The 7,500-nt window shown below is 45.4% G+C and overlaps 3 non-coding genes across 3 annotated transcripts in view; all 3 read left to right on the top strand.

Annotated features, from left to right (window-relative positions):
- The window catches only part of LOC123719503, a 3,957-nt gene extending 2,862 nt beyond the window's left edge, over positions 1-1,095 (top strand). The window contains exon 1 of the ribosomal RNA XR_006755567.1: positions 1-1,095. This exon is cut by the window's left edge and continues 2,862 nt beyond it. This is a non-coding gene — a ribosomal RNA (large subunit ribosomal RNA).
- A 3,657-nt stretch (positions 1,096-4,752) lies between these two features.
- Positions 4,753-6,658, top strand: LOC123719505. Its single transcript, XR_006755569.1, has one exon. It is a non-coding gene; the product is annotated as a small subunit ribosomal RNA (ribosomal RNA).
- A 352-nt stretch (positions 6,659-7,010) lies between these two features.
- On the top strand, positions 7,011-7,167 carry LOC123719504. The gene has a single exon (XR_006755568.1). It is a non-coding gene; the product is annotated as a 5.8S ribosomal RNA (ribosomal RNA).
- Positions 7,168-7,500: the final 333 nt, after the last annotated feature.

The following is a 7,500-nucleotide window of genomic DNA, read 5'->3' on the forward strand; positions in this document are numbered from 1 at the left end:
GCTTGACTCTAGTCTGGCATTGTAAGGAGACATGAGAGGTGTAGCATAAGTGGGAGATCGTTCGCGGTCGTCGCTGAAAAACCACTACTTTCATTGTTTCATTACTTACTCGGTTGGGCGGAAGCGGTGCGCGGTCGATTTTGCAATCGGCTCGCGTACGGTGTTTCGTTCCAAGCGTGTAGAGTGGCGACGTTGGCGCTCGTCGCTCGTCGCCGTTCAACTCCCGCGTGATCCGGTTCGAGGACACTGCCAGGCGGGGAGTTTGACTGGGGCGGTACATCTGTCAAAGAATAACGCAGGTGTCCTAAGGCCAGCTCAGCGAGGACAGAAACCTCGCGTAGAGCAAAAGGGCAAAAGCTGGCTTGATCCAGATGTTCAGTACGCATAGGGACTGCGAAAGCACGGCCTATCGATCCTTTAGTATAAAGAGTTTTTAGCAAGAGGTGCCAGAAAAGTTACCACAGGGGATAACTGGCTTGTGGCGGCCAAGCGATTCATAGCGACGTTGCTTTTTGATCCTTCGATGTCGGCTCTTCCTATCATTGCGAAGCAAAATTCGCCAAGCGTTGGATTGTTCACCCATCAAAAGGGAACGTGAGCTGGGTTTAGACCGTCGTGAGACAGGTTAGTTTTACCCTACTGATGGCGTGTCGTTGCGATAGTAATACTGCTCAGTACGAGAGGAACCGCAGTTTCGGACATTTGGTTCATGCACTCGGCCGAGCGGCCGGTGGTGCGAAGCTACCATCCGCGGGATTATGCCTGAACGCCTCTAAGGCCGAAGCCAGCCTAGCCGAATCCGGCAAGGATATTCTCACTGTGGAGCCCCGAGTGTCGGGAGGCTCTAAACAATGTGATTTTACTAGTCGCGCGTCACTCGTGACGCGCGACGTCGGAGCCCATTTGGAACGCGACGATCGGTGCGAGCGGTCTTAACACTTGCACTACGGCGTCGAAGTTTCGAATACAACTCAGTTCGATGTCGGGGCTCGGAATAGTCTGTAGACGACTTACGTTCCTGGCGGGGTGTTGTGCTCGGTAGAGCAGCGTCGTGCTGCGATCTGTTGAGACTCAGCCCTACGCCAGGTGATTCGTCCGAGGACGAGATCGGTGGTTATTACGCGTTGTTTGTTCGCTCTTGTGAGGCGGCGGGGCGTGTGTCGTCCGTCGTCTCTTTGTTGGCGGCCGCGGTGGTGTTTGATTATTTTTAATTATCAACATCGTGTGTGTGTCCAACCGATGAGAGACGACGACACGAAGAATACACAACAAACAAACAATCAATCAGATAATCAATTATATAATATAAAAAATATTATATTTTTGTAAACTCTATTAAACAAAACAAAACGATACATAGTTTTGATTAACAGGAGAGTTTTTATTTTTAAATATTCAATTTTAACTAGAAACGTATCGCTGTCGCTAACAAAACCCCGCTAGTTACAACACACATATAATTGACAGAGTTGTAGATATCGTGCCGTTGAGCGGCATCTTGTCGCGTCGCGTGGCGATCTTGTACGAGAAACATTCGGCGCGAAGCTGCCGACCGGCCGGTCGGTCGCGCGTCGCTCTTGTACGAGAAACATTTTCTATTTTGTATTGTAAAACACGCAACGCACAATAAATATATAAAAAATACATACATAAATACATATATACATACACACATACAAAATGATAAAAATTCATTTTGCATCATATTAAAAATAAAAAAATAAAAAATATTAATATACAAACCTAAACCTAACCTAACCTAACCGAACAATGGATGATAATTGGTTTTTGTACTGCTCCGACGCTACGGGAAATGCAGCCCCTCCACCCTTGCGTACCAAAAGCGCAGGGCATTTTATTCAAGCCTACGCAGCCTCGGCTTTTTTGGTCGCCTTCGGCGACCAGCCTCAGCCGCTACGGCTTGCATGATGCCCGCGCTTTGGGTACGGGCGGGTGAGGGCTGCTCTCCCCTGCGCGCCTCCGAGCTTTTATATACACTCTAGGGGTAGGGCAGACAAGACCGCGTGAATAGTGGGGCGCTCTGATTCGGTTTTGGGTACTTTTTGGATATTCAATAAGTAAGTAAGTAAGTAAGTAAGTAAACACTCAATTCTCACTCAAGAATTACAATATAATACACAAAATTTACAACTTACAAACAATGAAATGAATGATCTTTTTCTCGTATGCATCGCAAATGATCGATACTTTCAAAATAATCTGAACCCTTACACTTAGTCAACTCAAAGTGATTGACGTTTGACATCAATTTTATGTCGGTTTTATGAAATAGATTTTGTCGGCGGTCGGTAACGGCCATATATGTCTTATATATCAATTTGTATGAAAAAGTTTCAAAAAAAAAAAAAAAAAACTCAATCAACTAAGTAAGTAAGTAAGCAAGCACTTAAGTTTCTTTTAGTGAGTACTATCTAGAATAATTAAAAATATCGACATTTAAATCGACGGTCCCTATTTGGAAGGTAACCTATAGCCCTAATAATAATTATATTATTATGATTATGACAATGTTGATGTTGTTGCACTAGACACACCATAATAAACCATAAATAGTTTTTCTTACCAGAAGAGTTTTTATTTTTAAATATTCAATTTTAACTAGAAACGTATCGCTATCGCTAACAAAACCCCACACCACACACCACCACACGTTACACACATATACTTGACAGAGTAGATACTATCTACATATCTATCGACAGAGTTGTAGATATCGTGCCGTTGAACGGCATCTTGTCGCGTCGCGTGGCGATCTTGTACGAGAAACATTTTCCTCTGACATTGTATCGGAATAATTATTATAATTCATTATTATACATACATACATACATACATACATACATACATATTATTAATAAATATAATTGTTTTTTTTGTTTTTTCTTTTCTTCAAATAAACCCACATTGCCATTTCTCTGAGCGTGTGCTGCGAGCTTCAACGAGAAACATTCGGCGCGAAACTGTCGAGCGGCCGGCCGTCGCGCGCCGCACCTGTACGAGAAACATTTTCCTCTGACGTTGCATCGGAATAATTATTATAATTCATTATTATACATACATACATACATACATACATACAGTACATACATATTATTAATAAATATAATTGTTTTTTTTTGTTTTTTCTTTTCTTCAAATAAACCCACATTGCCATTTCTCTGAGCGTGTGCTGCGAGCTTCAACGAGAAACATTCGGCGCGAAACTGTCGAGCAGGCCGGCCGTCGCGCGCCGCACCTGTACGAGAAACATTTTCCTCTGACGTTGCATCGGAATAATTATTATAATTCATTATTATACATACATACATACATACATACATACATACATACATATTATTAATAAATATAATTGTTTTTTTTGTTTTTTTCTTTTCTTCAAATAAACCCACATTGCCATTTCTCTGAGCGTGTGCTGCGAGCTTCAACGAGAAACATATCTATCAATACAAATGTCTATTCAAAAAAAAGAAAACAAACAAAATCATATCAGTCAATAAAATAAATAATAATATTTTTTTACTACTACTACTAGTACTACTACGTGCTACTACTGCACGCCAATACACATACATAATAAAATGAAAAATCGTCTCTCTCTCGCTCGCTCTACGAGAAACATTCGACGTCCGCTCCAATGCCGACGCGGACTATTGCTCTCGGTATAGATGTGGAGCGAAACAGTCGTGCGCACAGCGTCGACTCGTTCTCGTTGCCGCGCGTCGTTCGTCTCAAATAGACACGAACGACGGACGAGAGAGAATAGAATGTGTTCTTGTTTTTGTGTTTGTGCGAAGTGTGAGAATATTATATACATATATTCGCGCATGGATGATATAGATATGGGTATGGATTTTCGGAGGAAATTATATCAAATTCGTATTTCGAATGCGAGACCGCCGAGATCTTTCCCAGCTCTCTCTCTCTCTGTGTGTGTGGTGTATAGTACATTTTATATATCTCTCTTGTGTCAACACAAAATAACAAAGAATATACATACTACTCCTCCTCATATTTTATATAATATAATATAAATTATATTATAGCACCGCGTTCGCAGACCGTATGGTGATGTTACCAATCGACCAAGATTTGGGACCGTCTCCCCCGGTGTTATCTGTGATGTTAAAAGAATACGCTTCTAGGCACACCTCAACGCAGGGCGCCTAGCGTGTTCGACACGTGCGCGGTCGCCACGGCGACCGTATATGGAAAGAATGTATAAAAGAGGACGCACACGCGCCCATCGTCGAAACGGTGTGCGCAGCGTCGTGTTGGAATTTATCCCTCAAGCTCCGGGCGTTGATCGTATCTAGTGCGAATCATGCGTGTGTGTGCGCATGTAATTGCCAGCCGAGTTTTAATATGTTTACAATAACGTATTGAATAAAAATTGAGAAGTTGCGTTTAGATGAATGTTCAATTTTCAAATTGTCACAACATCGATTCCCGCCCGCGGGGTCGTGTTCGTTGCAGTTTTATGTCCCTCACAGTGGTCGAGCATCGTTGTACATCACCTCGTTGCGAGATCGTGACGGGACGGCCGCTCGTAGACCGGTCAAAGTTAGTCTATCGATATGAAGCGCGAACGTCGCGTCGCGTGCAAATTCGACGCGTTACGTTCACGCGTGTCGAGAAGGCGCGCGCGCAAGCGCGCGCCCCTCGACGCCGCCGAGCCAGCGGCTCGCCGAAGCCGCGTGACCGCGGTGTAGGCGTGTCGTTTGCGTAAGCAGCTCCCTGGTTGATCCTGCCAGTAGTTATATGCTTGTCTCAAAGATTAAGCCATGCATGTCTCAGTGCAAGCCGTATTAAGGCGATACCGCGAATGGCTCAATATATCAGTTTTGGTTCCTTAGATCTTACTCAGTTACTTGGATAACTGTGGTAATTCTAGAGCTAATACATGCAATCAGAACTCTGACCAGTGATGGGATGAGTGCTTTTATTAGATCAAAACCAATCGGCGGAGGGCCATGCGTCCGAAGTCGTTAATTTTGATGAATCTGGATAACTTTTGCCGATCGCACGGTCCAGTACCGGCGACGCATCTTTCAAATGTCTGCCTTATCAACTTTCGATGGTAGTTTCTGCGACTACCATGGTTGTCACGGGTAACGGGGAATCAGGGTTCGATTCCGGAGAGGGAGCCTGAGAAACGGCTACCACATCCAAGGAAGGCAGCAGGCGCGCAAATTACCCACTCCCGGCACGGGGAGGTAGTGACGAAAAATAACGATACGGGACTCTTACGAGGCCTCGTAATCGGAATGAGTACACTTTAAGTATTTTAACGAGGAACAATTGGAGGGCAAGTCTGGTGCCAGCAGCCGCGGTAATTCCAGCTCCAATAGCGTATACTAAAATTGTTGCGGTTAAAAAGCTCGTAGTTGCATTTGTGCGCCGCGCTGTCGGTGCACCGCATCCGCGGTGATACTGACACGTCTGCGGAGCATATCGTCGGTGAGCCGGCGGTAAAACGCCGGTTCAATATCAAAATCCTATCGCGGTGCTCTTCGGTGAGTGTCGAGGTGGGCCGACAATTTTACTTTGAACAAATTAGAGTGCTCAAAGCGGGCTCAAAATGCCGCTTGAATATTTCGTGCATGGAATAATAGAATATGATCTCGGTTCTATTTTGTTGGTTTTCAGAACTCCGAGGTAATGATTAATAGGGATAACTGGGGGCATTCGTATTGCGACGTTAGAGGTGAAATTCTTGGATCGTCGCAAGACGAACATCAGCGAAAGCATTTGCCAAAGGTGTTTTCATCAATCAAGAACGAAAGTTAGAGGTTCGAAGGCGATTAGATACCGCCCTAGTTCTAACCGTAAATATGTCATCTAGCGATCCGCCGACGTTACTACAATGGCTCGGCGGGCAGCTTCCGGGAAACCAAAGATTTTGGACTCCGGGGGGAGTATGGTTGCAAAGCTGAAACTTAAAGGAATTGACGGAAGGGCACCACCAGGAGTGGAGCCTGCGGCTTAATTTGACTCAACACGGGAAATCTCACCAGGCCCGGACACCGGAAGGATTGACAGATTAACAGCTCTTTCTTGATTCGGTGGGTGGTGGTGCATGGCCGTTCTTAGTTGGTGGAGCGATTTGTCTGGTTAATTCCGGTAACGAACGAGACTCTAGCCTGCTAAATAGGCGTCGTCATTCAAGGTGTGCGCGACTCTCGGGGAGCGCAACTCACTGGCGACGTATTAAAATTCTTCTTAGAGGGACCGGCGGCTTCGAGCCGCACGAGATTGAGCAATAACAGGTCTGTGATGCCCTTAGATGTCCTGGGCCGCACGCGCGCTACACTGAAGGAATCAACATGTTCTCCCTGGCCTAGAGGCCCGGGCAACCCGTTGAAACTCCTTCGTGCTGGGGATTGGGGTTTGCAATTATCCCCCATAAACGAGGAATTCCTAGTAAGCGCGAGTCATAAGCTCGCGTTGATTACGTCCCTGCCCTTTGTACACACCGCCCGTCGCTACTACCGATTGAATGATTTAGTGAGGTCTTCGGACCGACACGCGGTGGCCTCACGGCCGTCGGCGTTGCTGGGAAGTTGACCAAACTTGATCATTTAGAGGAAGTAAAAGTCGTAACAAGGTTTCCGTAGGGGAACCTGCGGAAGGATCATTAACGTTGGTTTTTTCTTTTTGTTTTGTTGTTGTCAAAGACTCGCAAAAAAAGAAAAAAATACAAAAACACGTGAATGATACGAATCAAAATCGAATCCGAGACGGTTGACTCTCTCTCGTCGATTCGCGACGTGTGCGTTGCGACACGCTTTGATTAGCGTTCGCTATCGCCTATTGATACTTTGAAATAATATTTTATAATTTTTGTGTACAACCACGCAAATAAAAGAGATTTTCTTTCTTTTCATTTGTCGTACACGTTAATGATAAGTATTATTTTCAAATTTTTTTGTTTAATTTTTTCGCACCTTTTATATTTTCTCATACAAAAACACACACAAAAACAAAACGATTACCCTGAACGGTGGATCACTTGGCTCGCGGGTCGATGAAGAACGCAGTTAACTGCGCGTCATAGTGTGAACTGCAGGACACATTTGAACATCGACATTTCGAACGCACATTGCGGTCCGTGGAGAAATATCCAGGACCACTCCTGTCTGAGGGCCGGCTGCATAAAAACAAAAAGCCACACTGTTCGCGTGACGAGCGGCGATCGCTGCGACTCCGGTCGTAGCGCCGCATCTCTGTCGCGCGTGCAATTGACGGTTTCGCTAGGCCGCCGAGCGGCCGAACGATCCGTTCGAATATATGTTCGATTACGACTCGTCATCCGTATTGGCCGTGTTAAGCCACGTCTATACGATACTTTTGTCGCACAAATAAATTCTCCCCGCCGCACCGTGTCTCCCGCGGCACGGGTGCGCGTCGAGTCTTTACGCAACGACAACGACAACGACGACAACGACGTTCGCGTTTACGCGTCGCGCGTGTTTGCTCGCA

Source organism: Pieris brassicae, unplaced genomic scaffold (genome assembly GCF_905147105.1).
Source record: "Pieris brassicae unplaced genomic scaffold, ilPieBrab1.1, whole genome shotgun sequence".
Taxonomy (NCBI): domain Eukaryota; kingdom Metazoa; phylum Arthropoda; class Insecta; order Lepidoptera; family Pieridae; genus Pieris; species Pieris brassicae.